Source organism: Benincasa hispida, chromosome 11 (assembly GCF_009727055.1).
Source record: "Benincasa hispida cultivar B227 chromosome 11, ASM972705v1, whole genome shotgun sequence".
In the NCBI taxonomy this organism is placed as follows: domain Eukaryota; kingdom Viridiplantae; phylum Streptophyta; class Magnoliopsida; order Cucurbitales; family Cucurbitaceae; genus Benincasa; species Benincasa hispida.
Genome location: NC_052359.1, coordinates 24,992,664 through 25,007,817, shown reverse-complemented (window position 1 = coordinate 25,007,817; position 15,154 = coordinate 24,992,664).

The window sequence follows — 15,154 nt, the reverse complement described above, 5'->3', positions numbered from 1 at the left end:
ATTATGTCTTATTCCTCAAGTCCCTACTGTTCCTCTAATGAAAAACTGATTTGTGATCCAATCAATAAATCGAACTCTCTCAACCCAGTGAGAGGGTGTGATAACTGGTAGAAATACAAGTTATTATAGCTCAAGTTAGTGAAACAATGAGAGAAAGCAATAGTAAAATAGGCAATATCATGTCTGAAAGCGCCAAACTGAAAGGAATTGCGATCGTTAATGCTCATCGTATAAAAGCAGTTAATTTACCTATTTTGTGCAGGTACAATGCGATGACGCATATGAAATTGCAATCCAAATGCACAATGCGACAGCACGCTTGAAGTTGCGATCGTGAGAAGTTTTTTAAAAAGGTGATCGCATAAAGACCTCGCATCAAGGCGATAGCATAATAAATCATGATGGGACGTAAAGCTGATAACGGTTGATTCTGAATTTAGTTGACAAGCCATTAAAAGCCAGACTGTAGCAAGTACATTGAACTTTTGGTGACTTTTAAATGGCGTAACAGAGTAGGGACATTAATGCCGCCCATCATTGCAATCATTAGTAAGAAAATCTGCTTCACCTTGAAATCTATAAATACCGAATGCCACCAGAGAGAAAGGGAGAGAGCAAGGAGACGAGGCATGGTGTAGAGAGATTGAACATAAATCGAAATGAAGTTTTCATTTTCTGCAGATAAAGTGTTGAATACAAAATAACAAATGGATTTGAGCAAGTATATGTATATGTATATACACGCACATACATATACATATACATTGAGGATGGAGAGAGCAAGGAGACGAGGCATGGTGTAGAGAGATTGAACATAAATCGAAATGAAGTTTTCATTTTCTGCAGATAAAGTGTTGAATACAAAATAACAAATGGATTTGAGCAAGTATATGTATATGTATATACACGCACATACATATACATATACATTGAGGATGGAGAGAGCAAGGAGACGAGGCAAAGCCGAGAGAAATTGCTTCCGGACAGATCGAGAGACTACCAGAAAGCAATACAAAGGAGAGAAGGGCAACCCTTGTGAGAGCAAGAATCCACAACTAGAACAGAGTTGAAGTGATAAAGAGCAGTGTAAAAGGCCACGGGAAGCAAGACATTGCTTACTGGGTTTGTTATCTCTTAAATCCATTTGTTATTTTGTATTCAACACTTTATCTGCAGAAAATGGAAACTTCATTTTGATTTATGTTCAATCTCTCCACACAATGCATGAGTAGCTATGGGTTGAGAAGTACTTAGCTGGCATGACTTAAGATATGAATTTTATGCGATCAATTTGTCTATGTATGCATCATTCACCATTTGGACGTACTTAAGAGAGTAGTCTAAAGATAGAATCTAGGCTTGAGAGAGTCGGATTAGATCACATAAGCAAGAGTAGAAACTTAGAAATAAGTTCTATTTTCCAATTTACACATCGCATGCGTCCTAGAAATAGGAATGGTGGTATGCGGCCATCTTGTCTTGTGTGTGCGTCATTCATCATTTGAACATACTTGAGAGAGTAGTCTAAAGATAGAATCTAGGCTTGAGAGAGTCATATTAGATTTCATAAGCAAGAGTAGAAACTTAGAAATAAGTTCTATCGACTGTTTTGCATATACATTGCATGCGTCCTAGAAATATGAATTGTGGCATCTTGCATTGAGAAATGTAGGACTAATATTTATGTATAGCATGATCGTATAACTTGTGCACAATCTTGGGAAATGTTAGCTAAACCCCTTCTTAGCCCCTTCATCACATACTTATTGTAACTCTATGCTTTCCTCACTCCGCGTTCACCTCCGTCGCATAGGAAAAATCTAAATCAAAACACTATCCACTTCTTTTTCACCACCACAATAGAATCAAAGAGTCTGTCGCATATCTATCTAGTAGTCCTTGTGTTTGACCTTTGACTTACTAGGAACCTAAGAAGGCTTATACTTGGGCTTTGTTAGTAAAACTTGCATGACCATCGCATAACATATGCCATCACATAACACACACCATTGCATCATAATTTTACGCATCATGTTTTTGGCGTCGTTGCCGGGGACTACGGTATAAAATTGTGCTAACATCAAACCTCTTTGATCTTCGTATCTTTGGACCTCTGTTGTATTTCCATTCCTTCGGTAAAGGAAGAAGCAAGCGTTGCATGAGTGAAGGACACCCTCTTGAGCCCAACTACGACCCAGAGATCGAAAGAACATTTCGCAGACAACAGAAAGACAAACGTCGATAACAAGGAAGAACTCACAGAATGGCTGAACAACTTGAAGAACGAGCAGCAAATGAAAACAACATAATGGCAAATCCTATCTAGCAAATGATCGCAATAGACCCATCTGGGACTATGTGTCACCAAACTTGTATGATTTCTCCCTAGGAATCATGAGACCAACATTGGATGGATCAAGGTTCGAGATGAAGCCAGTAATGTTACAAATGATACAAACAGCAGGACAGTTCAGAGGAAGGCGTGGTGAAGATCCGCATGCCCATCTACGAAGCTTCATTGAAATTTGTAACATTTTTGTGTTCCCTAGTATCTCCACTTAAGAGGTTCGACTCATGCTATTTCCATTTTCACTATGGGATAAAGCAAGAAAATGGGCAAACTCCCTCGAACTAGGAGAGATAACTTCATAGGAGCAAGATGTGGAGAAGTTTATGTCACACCCCCTCCCAGGCCTTAAACCCCTAAGACCGAGAAGGGAGCGTGAGAGTGATTATAACCCTTCTAAGACAATATTTGTACTAAATATTGTTTTCTCTATTTATTATGATTACAATGGGTTTACAACATTTACCTATTTATCTATACATGTAATAAATAGGTTTTCATTATCCCACCTATTAATCTATACAATCAATTAAAAGGTTACAATACTCCACCTATTTATCTATATATGCAATCTAATTGTCTTTTTAATACTTTCAACACATGATCTAAGCCGTGCCCCAAGAGTTTACCGAGCTTTTAGTTGATGGTGGTGGGTGGTGGACTCTTTGTTGAACGCTCTGCTCTGCTACCTGGGGGGGTTAGGAAAACAATTTGAAAAGTGTGAGTTACTAAGCCCAGTGAGTGGTTCTTTTAAAGATGAAAATCATCATTTTGGGAAACCATTCACATGTTGGCACTCACACTGAACTTAAGTGCAATCAATGGCATAATCACGCAGCTACTAATTTGAATTCTAACATTAACACATAGCAATCATATTCTATCATTAAACAATACAATCACCTATGGAAACCTTCCTATGTCCCCAATTCCCGCCAATGTGAACATCAACCATTTTATTTATCCCGCTAGTCATGCCTAGATACTTGACCATATTTTCCGTTGGTCGTCACCGACTATAATTTCCCGCCGACTGAAGCTGACCAATTTTCCTGCCAAGCACCTTTTGTTAAGCTTGCTAACCACATCCTGGGCATAATCGCAGTTTCCATAGTCACACACAAAGAATATCATGGCTTTACAGTATTTACGATGCACTTCTCTTTTAACTTAAGTAAATATTCATAATGGACTCTATTGTAATGTTTGCGAGAGATAACGACAAACCATATAATTCATAGGATAGCAAATTCTAACACCTCAAGACTGTGATGTTCAAGTTATGCAACCATAATATTCGCATTACGTACTGATTACTCACAGATACAGTGCTAACAAAGAAGTATAACACCCACAGTACATCAAGCTACTCACTGTACTTTCTGACCAACAAAGCACGTACTATTCATCAAATATACTGACTTTACCCAACTATCATGCTAACAAATGATGCTCTGGAGTGACATAACATTTACCACGCATACTAACCTAGCAAAATTATCATGCTAGCAGGGATGGTATTTTTTCTCATGCAACGTAATATGCACAACATCTACTGAGTTACTAAAAGCAATGTCACACTCACAACATATGTTAACTATAAAGCTATAACACTCACAGTAAGCTTTCCCTCTTAGAAGGAAATTTGGGCAGCACTTCCCTTGAGCTTCTCTCTTTTAAACTTACAGAACTACCTCACTCTCTCCATACGACTATTACTACTGGAATTTGTTTGAGAATGAGTTTAATTCTTCAACCAAAGCCTCCTATTTATAGTCGTTTTCAATTCTTCTCTATGTGACAACACATCCTACAAGTGGCCTCTTTTAAATTACTGGGGTTAACTGAGCTTTTAAATTGTCTAATTTTAAGTTTTCCAACCAAAATTACTCCTATGGCATGTAATCTTGGCCGTGCATTTTAATCCCTAAGTTTCTGCATGAAATCTCCTTTTGCCACCTAAATTGCTTAATTTTTGACTTAATTATCAAAAATATAAACGATTGCATTACATTCCTTAAAACACAGCATTCTGTCCAAAATCTTGCTCTCTCCGCTCTCACTCTTTCCAACTTTCTCGCTCATTTGGCTCTCAGTAATGTCACTCTCTCCATGTTTCTTGCTAAGGATCTCGCTTTCTTCAGCCTTCTTGCTCATTTGGCTCTCGGTAGTGTCGCTCTCTCCATGTTTCTTGCTAAGGATCTCAATCTCTCCAGCCTTCTCACTAGCTTGGACTCGGCAGTGTCACTCTCTCCCATTCTCTCACTCAGCCAGTCTCGCTCTCTCCCATTCTNGTCACTCTCTCCCATTCTCTCACTCAGCCAGTCTCGCTCTCTCCCATTCTCTCGCTCAGCCAGTCTCGCTCTCTCCCATTCTCTTGCTCAAATCTCGCTCTCCCTCTAATCTCGCTCTCTCCATTCTCTCCAACTTCCTCTACTCTCGCTAGTGATCACCCTTACTGCTTGCGACACGTGGATTCCACTTTTCTTTTTAATTCTTAACTTACCCCGTACACTAACAATAAATTTTCACCTCCAAATCTCCCAATGAACAGTCTTTGTAAAAAAAAAAGTATCCAAATTCTTCCCACCTTCAAATTATTAATTTCAACCTCCCAAGCCTTCCAATGAATAGTTTCCAAACGAAAAGTTATCTAATTTCCTTTGTCCTCCGAATTCGCTAGCTTCCAACTCCCTTATTAATCTTCCCCGATTCTGCTTACTTATTCATAGCTATATGTTCTATTGTTGGATAATTATTAATAAATTTCTTAATTTATCAAAATTTTCCCCTAAATTCCACCCAACTTCCTCTTAATTTAATTTATATTTTTCATTATATTTTCCTTTATTTTTCAGTATTTTATTTTCCCTTCTTTCTGAATTAGGGTTAGGGTTTTATATTTATCACCCCCTTAAATAAAATTTCATCCTCGAAATTTGAAACTTAATTCACACCACAGTTTTATTTAATAACCTATAGTTTTATTACACCACAACTCTCATTCTACTCTCCAAATACTTTTTCCTTCCCTTTTCTCACTACTGCCCTATTGTCGTTTCTTTCTTCATTTCTTCCATAGAGTTGTCCCAATATCTTCTTTCCAGTTTCTTCGTTTCTTCCTCCTACACTTGTAGTTGTTGGCTTCACTCCCTGGTTATTTCCTCATCGTGTATTTTCGACCTCCAAATTTCTCAATTGGGGACATTCCCATTTAAAATGTCCTGGTTCGTCACAATTATAACATGTACGTGTTCGTCCTTGGGTTTGCTCCCAACGTCTTCCCTGGTGATGTTTATTGCAAGTTGAGCATCTAGGTTTTTGATTAATGCTCACCAGTGCTTCCCTTAATCGGCTTTCTCGTTCCAGGTCTGTTTTGGCATTAGTGACTCTTCTTCTTTTCCATCCACTCATGGTTTCCACCTTGGGGATACAACTTCTTAGTTCTTTCTTCCGCCACCGACTCATTAGGGATTCTTTTTGTGAGTCTGTCTCTTCCGCCGCCAAACTTCTTTCTACTCGCATCCCTACTTCTATTAATTTGGAAAATTCTCCCCATTGAGCGGTTGTTGTAACCGAAGTTTGAATTTCCTGCCTTAATCCTGATTTAAATCTTCGACAACGTTCCTTTTCATCCGTTATTATGTTTAAAGCATACTTAGATAGCTCTGCATACTTTAACTTATACTCCGCTACAGTCATATTCCCGTCAGTCGTCACCGACTATAATTTCCTACCGACTGAAGCCGACAAATATTTCCGCCGATCGAAGCGACCAATTTTTCCCGCCAATCACCTTTTTTTTAAGCATGCTAACCACATCCCGGGCATAATCGCAGTTTTCCATAGTCACACACAAAAGAATATCATGGCATTATAGTATTTACAATGCACTTCTCTTTTAACTTAAGTAAATATTCACAATGGACTCTACTTGTAATGTTTGCGAGAGATTGACGACAAACCCTATAATTCCATGGATAGAAAATTCTAACACCTCAAGACTGTGATGTTCAGGTTATACAACCATAATATTCACATTACGTACTGATTACTCACAGACACAGTGCTAAACAAAGAAGTATAACACCCACAGTACATCAAGCTACTCAACTGTAGTTTCTGACCAACAAAGCACCATACTATTCATCAAATATACTGACTTTACCCAACTATTCATGCTAACAAATGATGCCTCTGGAGTGACATAACATTTACCACATATACTAGCCTAGCAAAATTTATCATGCAGTAGGATGGTATTTTCTCATGCAACATAATACGCCACACATCTACTGAGTTACTAAAAGCAATGTCACACTCACAACATATGTTAACTATAAATAAAGCTATAACACTCACAGTAAGCTTCCTTCTTAGAAGGAAATTTTGGAGCACTTCCCTCAAGCTTTTCTCTTTTTAAACTCACAAAACTACCTCACTCTCTTCCACACGACTATTACTACTGGGAATTTGTTTGAGAATGAGTTTAATTCTTCAGCAAAGCCTCCTATTTATAGTCGTTTTCAATTCTTCTCTATGTTGAACAACACATCCTACAAGTGGCCTCTTTTAAATTACTGGGGTTAACTGAGCTTTTGAATTGTCTAATTTTAAGTTTACGAACCAAAATTACTCCTATGGCATGTAATTTGTAATATACCACTCTGGTATATGCTTAAACTTTATACTCAACCTCCACCCAGGTTTTATGTATACCTATGCTTTGATACCACTCTGGTATCAGAGCATAGGTATATGCTCTGATACCATATTCCCATTGCATGTTTCCCATTGCATGTTTCCCATTGCATATTTCCCATTACACTAAAATTATTCCCATTCTCTATTTAAACTAGTTTGATTTTAGTTCCAAAATTTATTTACATGAGATTGGCTGAGCAAGAGACTGGGAGAGAGCGAAGTTGAGAGAAAGGGTAGAGAGAAAGAAGGACGTTAGCAAGATTGGAAAGAGTGATGCTGGCGAGATTGGAGAGAGTGAGATCCTTAGCGAGAAACCTAGAGAGCGACACTGCCGAGATCCAAGCTAGCGAAGAAGGCTGGAGAAAGCGAGTCCTGTAGCGAGAGTGGAGAAAGCGAGAGTTTGAGCGAGAAAGTTGGAGAGAGCGTGAGTGTGAGCGAGAAAGTGGAAGAGAGCGAGTGTGAAAAGAGCAAGACCAGCGAGAAAGTGGGAGAGAGCGAGAGCGGAGAAAGCGAGAGCAGCCTGAACGCCTCATTCGAAAGTCACACCCACGCGATCGAAGGGAACCGCCTGTGCATCGAACGACCAGGCATTTATGTGTTGAATTTGGACACGATCTTATAGATTATGTATTGAAAACCCTAAATTGAATACAAACAAAGCTTGAAGATGTAAGGGCAAACGTCAATTAAAATTTAGGTGTCCGATTAAGAGGAATTCTTAAACTCTAAGTATTGGATGTGTTTAGGAAGAACACATTGAACCAAGGTGAAGACAACTTACGTTGATAAAGGGAGGATTAAAAATTTGGCCATGCAGCCAAGTAGGTGTTGTCAACACCATAGGAGGTTTGGACGCCTATAAATAGAGCCGTTGGGATTTCATTTTCAAATAAAAAATCATAAAATTCGTAAAAAGAGGGGGAGAATACAGTGCATTGGACAGTGAGGGTGAAGGAGAATGCATCAACTTGAGACGAGGATATCTCCCAATCTACTTAAGCGTTTGATTAATTCCAAAGCCATTCGAAAGATAAGAGAGTCTAGTTTTCATGGTGAGGTTGCCGGAGAAGAAGCTCTAAGGAATTGGGCTGGAGAATGAGAAAAAGACAGAGGGGTCGAGCTATCGGGTAAGCTGGGCCAGTCTTGATGTTTGGATGATTCCGGCTAAAACATGAAGATTTATGAGCTAAGATTTTATGGTAAGGTTCTTGAGACATTTTAGAATAGTTTTGTAGAAGGAAGTATCTCAAAATAAGGTTTAGAACTATGAGTAATCCAAGTTGTAATTTGGATCTAGATTCTAGGGGTAAAAAAGGAGCCTGAGGTAGAAAAGGGAACTATTAGAAAGGCTCCTAAACAATTAAGGTGAGTATTATAGTTTTGATAGTTAACATAGTGTGAGTGTTATAGTTTTGATAGTTAACATAGTGTGAGTGTTATAGTTTTGATAGTTAACATATGTCGTGAGTGATATAGCTTTGATAATTAACATATAGTGTGAGTGTTATAGAGTTATAGGTTCGATATATCGTGAGTGTTAGGTTGCTTTGATAGGATCGGCGTAATGTGGGAGGAGAATTGTGCCGCAATTCAAATTGAGTCAGATTTTGAAACAATCAAGTTATTTGAACGAACAATGCAACATACTAAGCCATCTTTGGAAGAACCACCCATGTTAGAGTTGAAGCCATTGCCAGTGCACCTCAAATACGTTTATTTAGGAGGCAATAACACTTTATCGGTTATTATATCTGCCTCGCTAAGCAAAGAGAAGGAGGATGCACTTATCCAGATCCTGAAAAACAACGCAAGAGCTTTGGGATGGACCTTAGCAGATATTCGGGGGATCAGTCCTTCATATTGCATGCATAAGATTCGTCTTGAAGAGGGAAAAACAGGATCTATAGAAAGACAACACCGTTTGAACCCTCCCATGAGGGAGGTTGTGAAGAAAGAGATAGTGAAGTGGCTTGATGTAGGTGTCATTTACCCTATATCACACAGTAGCTGGGTAAGCCCAGTGCAATGTGTTCCAAAGAAAGGGGGAATGACAGTCGTCACCAATAGCAAGAATGAGTTAATTCCTATAAGGACAACTACGGGGTGGAGAATCTGTATGGATTACCGCAAATTAAATCTGGCCACAAAGAAGGACCACTTTCCACTCCGGTTTATTGATCAAATGTTAGATCGACTTACTGGGAATGAATTCTTCTATTTTCTTGATGGTTACTTAAGGTACAACCAAATTGCGATTGCGCCGGAAGATCAAGATAAGAAAACTTTCATGTGCCCATTTGACACATTTGCATTCTGTTGCATGCTGTTTAGATTCTGTAATGAACCAGGTACCTTCCAGAGGTGTATGATGGCAATATTTTCAGATTTCTTGAAGGAGTCAGTTGAGGTATTTATGGATGATTTTTCAATTTTTGGCAATACTTATGACTCCTGTTTATTAAATCTTGAAAAAGTCTTGAAGAGATGCATTGAAATGAATCTCGTTCTGAACTGGGAGAAATGCCACTTTATGGTTGAAGAAGGAATTGTACTAGGTCACAAAATATCAAAGGTAGGATTGAAAGTTGATCAAGCAAAAATCGACGCAATTTCCAAGTTACCACCACCAGTCAATGTGAAAACACTCAGGAGTTTTCTGAGACATGCAGGGTTTTAACGAAAATTTATCTGCAACTTTTCTCAGATCACAAGGCCCCTAAGTGCGCTCCTTGAGAATTACTGCGAATATGATTTTGATGACGCATGCATCGAAGCATTTCACACGCTGAAAAATGCACTCATCACCGCACCCATTCTGATTGCGCCGGATTGGATGCAACCTTTTGCGTTGATGTGTGACGCTAGTGGATATGCAGTGGGTGCAGTCTTGAGTCAGCGCAAAGATAAGGTTTTGCATCCTATATATTATGCTAGTAAAACGTTGAATGATGCACAGGAAAATTATACAACCACGGAAAAAGAAATGCTTACAGTGGTATTTGTGCTGGAGAAATTTTGACAGTACTTGATTGGAACAAATGTTGTAGTGTATACTGATCATTCTACGATCAAATACTATTATGACAAAGAAGGATGCGAAACCGAGACTAATAAGGTGGGTGCTGCTTCTGCAAGAATTTGACCAAGAGATTAAGAATCGGAAGGGCACCGAGAACCAAGTCGCAGATCATCTGTCAAGATTAGAAAATGGCGAGGTTCAGGAGAAAGAAAAAGACATTGAAAAAAGATTCCCTGATGAGCTGCTGATGTCGGTATGCGTTAATGTTCCATGGTATGCGGACATTGTAAACTTCATCGATTGCGGCCAAGTATTAGAAGACTACACATACCAGCAGAAGAAGAAGCTAAGACATGACATCAAGTTTATTTTTGGGACGACCCCTTCTTGTATCGACTTGGACCTGATCATATTTTGTGTCGATACGTTCCTGAGCATGAGGTCAAGCACATTTTGGAGATTTGTCATGAGTCTCCTTATGGAGGACATTTTGGGGTGCAGCGGACCGCTGCGAAAGTCCTACAGAGTGGTTATTTCTGGCCAACACTATTCAAGGATGCCCATGCCCATGTTGTGTAGTGCGATAGATGCTAGAGAACAGAGAACATGTCCCGAAGAAATGAAATGCCCTTGACTTCAATCTTGGAAATCGAATTATTTGACGTATTTATGGGCCCATTTCCGCCTTCAGAAGGTCATCAATACATTCTGGTCGTGGTTAACTATGTATCGAAGTGGGTTGAGGCCATCGCATGTGCTAAGAACGATGCGGCCACGGTGGAGAAATTTCTCAAGAAGAATATCTTTACCCGATATGGAATGCCCCATGCCTTAATCAGCGATGAAAGCTCACATTTCATCAACTGCATCATCACCAACCTATTGATCAAATTTAACGTCAGCCATAGAGTTGCAACGGCATATCACCCACAAACCAATGGGCAGGCAGAAATTTCTAATAGAGAGATCAAAACTATCTTGGAGAATGTAGTCAGTACCTTCAGGAAGGATTGGTCACCCAAGCTCGATGAAGCACTGTGGGCATATAGGACTACCTTCAAAACTCTAATTGGCATGTCCCCATATGCTTTGGTCTTTGGAAAAGCTTGTCATCTGCCTCTTGAGTTTGAACACAAGGCAATATGGGCAAGCAAGAAGCTGAACTTTGATTTAACAAGCGCGGTGAAAGTCCAGAAGTTGCAATTGAACCAGCTGGTCGAGTGGCGAATGAACACCTACGAAAATGCCAAGCTCTATAAAGAGAAAACCAAGAAATGGCATGATGATCGAAAAAGCTTGTCATCTGCCTCTCGAGTTGGAACACAAAGCAATGTGGGCAAGCAAAAAGCTGAACTTTGATCTATCAAGCGCGGGGGAAGTCCGGAAGTTGCAGTTGAACGAACTGGTCGAATGGCAAATGAATGCCTACGAAAATGCCAAGCTTTATAAAGAACGAACCAAGAAGTGGCATGACAACCGCATAAGCAACTAGACATTCTTCGAGGGTCAGAAGGTACTTCTATTTAACGCGTGTTTGCGATTGTTTCCAGGAAAGTTGAAGTCCCACTGGTCTGGGCCATTTCGCATCAAGACTATCTTTCCCCATGGCGTAGTGGAGCCAACAACTGAAGACGAAAGCAATGCATTTAAAGTCAATGGTCAACGAATTAAGCCCTATTATGGGGGTGACGTGGATCGACACATGGAGACCATCGACTTAGGCATGCAGGATTGATCGCTTGCGGGGATGCTATTGCGGTAACTTTGAAGAACTTCTTTCAATCAGCATCCCTATATCTATGTTTAAGTGCTTTCTTTACAGCTTTCATTTACTGATTTTTAAATTGTGTTATTTACTGCTTATTAGAATTAGCCTTTACTGCTTTACGCGTTTACTTTCAATTTAATTCAATTGTGTATTCCCATGTCGTGTTTAATTTCTTTACTTTTATGCATTAGTAGCGCTGTTCTTAAAATTTCTATGAATGATTGAATAAAATGATGAACACCGCAAGTCAGATGAATTAAAAAGAAAAATAAAGATTGGTATGCATTGCGATGATGGGTGCATCTTGTGATAACATGATACACTTTGCATCCATCCTACTCAAATTCATTGCGCTGAGGGGTGTGTTGCGCTCTTATGTATTTTTCGCCCGTCCTTAGCGAAAACACACTATGTTGAGGTAATGTTACGTCAATAAAAAATACCATGTGCCCATCCTTCAGAAATGCGTTGAGTTAAGGGGTGTGTTGCGTTGATACATGCATTGTTACCTGTCCTCTATAAAGATGCATTTACGTTAATGGAAGCATGGTGTTGATTTTTTATCGTGCACCCGTCTGAATCAAATACAAAATATAATTTCATTTCATTATTTCTATGTATAGGAGCTAATTCTTTGATTCTTTGTACATGCTAAAATTTTGTATTGCGTTATTTGTAATTCTTTGCATACTTGGTTAATTTTTAATACAACTGAGTAACAATTCTTTCCATATGCGTTAGCCTGTTCTTTATCATCCTTTGTCAATTATTGTGATGTTCTTTACCTTTTATCTCGCGTTATTCATTGCACTGCCATGATGAATTATATGATACCCTTAGTAACATTTGCCACACTCTGTATTTTCTGACTAACACTGAGATAATTCGTAGCAATAGCATTGCTTTACGTTTTATCCTTCAAAATTCTGCTCAAACCTTATTTTCAAAATTTTGACTAAGTTTTTGTCTATTTTGTCCAAACAACGCAATGAGAACCTTGTCCATCTCTAAATTTGGGGGTGGGAAAGGTTTGAGCAGATGCGATCAAGTGGATGTGGTCATTAAGAAAATGTGTTCATTTCCATCATAAAAAAAAAAGAAAGAAAAAAAGAAAAAAAAATTATTTTCATACAAACTCCAATGTCAGTGCAAGGGAAATCCCAAAACAATCCCAACCTGATAAGAGTTAAGTCGTGAAAGGAACCTGCTCGTAGTTGGATGTTCGCATGACACCTATGGGGACAAGCCAAAACGAAGGTGGGTTTCCAAGAACGACGCAATATGAAAAGAGAAAAATGAGGAAAGAAAAATAAGAGCATAAGAGACAACTCCTTTGACAAGCAAAAGTTAAACTTAGTTGAAAATCAAGAGTTGAAGTTGAGATTGGTACACAACTGTAGTTGGATGTTCGCATGACACCCACGGGAACTAGCCAAAACGAAGGGTGTAACCATGGTCAACAGTCTCTAATAAAATAATGCAACCCGACCACCACATTCAAGACGCACCAAGTTGTCTTTGCATGAAGTGGTAAAATTCTTTTTAAAACTAGAAAGGAATTTTTGAGTAGATATTTGTTGTATAAATGAATAAGGTAAGGCTTGTTTATGAATTATCAAGGATAGAAGGAACTTGCGTTGTTAAGTAATGTTGCCTAGGTGGAGCATTCGGAGCAACCAATCGACGCAAAAAAAAAAAAAAATTAGGATAAGAACGGAACAATATTGCCTTAGTTTAAGATATGCTTGAGGAAAAGCATATATCTAAATTTAGGGGTGTGATAACTTGTAGAAATACAAGTTATTTATAATGTTTTATTTAGATATTGCGGCTAAAAGAAAGAAAAGTTACGTCGATAGTATAGAAATTGGCTAAGAAATGCGAGAATTATAAAATGTCGTCAATACACCCACTAACACCATTGCGATGATAGGATAGAATCTGTCTCTTATACACATCTAGATGTGTATAAGAGACAGCACTAACACCATTGCAACGGTAGAACAGAATGTTTCAGTTCTGTTTTGTAGGAAATCAGTCACCGCATGCGTTCATGGCTCAAAGATAAAGTGAACAACGCATCTACGTCGCATTGTGCCCATCATTCAGGAATGAAGAGATGATCAACGCAATGACCGCGCATGCGACCATCGATCAAGAGCTTTACGATCAATGCAATTTCAACCGCATGCGATAATAAAAAATAACACCGCATGCAGCAATGGATCGAAGATGTAAAGAGCAATGAAATTGCGGAGGATTCTGAGAAGTGTACAACTTTCAGTTGTGCATTTCTGACGGGTTGATTACATAACAGAAGGAATTTCTCATTCCGCCATTTCAGGAACTACTTTAACCATAGAGTGGGGACCATAATTGCAAAGAGTCAAGCCTCGCCTATAAATAGCTTCTGCAAATTAACTAAAAGAGATACTTGAATATATAGAAACGTGTATATACTAATTTCTGAGAGAGAGACTGGTCTGGGCGACTGTCCAGAGTAGATCTAGGAAGAACCACGAGACAAGGGCGAGAGGTGAGTCTCCGAGCAAAGAATCCTTCAAATCCCCGCCGTTGAAGCTCTGTACGAAAGTCATTTCTACCAGAAGAGCAAGCCTAAGAGGGAAGCTCTCCTCTCCATTACTTCCACACGCTGGCAAGAATAATCTCCATTCAGATCTGTGTCAAGACGTTGACACTATTTCTATATTTGTTTCTCATCTCTATTTCATCATTTATACTCATCTTCTTAATCTTTCATTCACACCATGTATCGAACGCTTAATCTCAGTATTAAATGTTATGATCATTTCCATTATCATCTCTCTGTCTATTTCCATTCATCAATAATCCATTTTCTCCATGATGTTTTCCTAATTCTCTGGGTAATTAGCAAGAATTAAGCAAGTAAATTAATTTGTGTTAAGGAAATAATTAAATTTAGCAAAAGCATGCTCAACGGCATCTTCACTTGTGAGAGCAGAAGTGAAGATGTTATTCCGCCTATCGAGAGAAGGTTGGAAGAATGCATTAACTAAAGTGAGAAGTACTTCTAGAGATGGAAGCAACCTTGCGTTCATCAAGTTCATCCCTGTTCCACCATAGAGATATGGGAATGCGGCCGATCACTTAGAGGTGTACGCCAAGGGAAAGTGGAACCTTAGTTGCATTTTTAATGCAATTAACAAACTTGTGTTGTTTTTACTAGCTATTCTTTATCTTTCTGATTCATCCATAAAGTCTTGCCATCGCATACCACGATCCTTTATATAACTTCAAAGTCAGTCTTGACCTCAGTATTATGTATCATGTATCT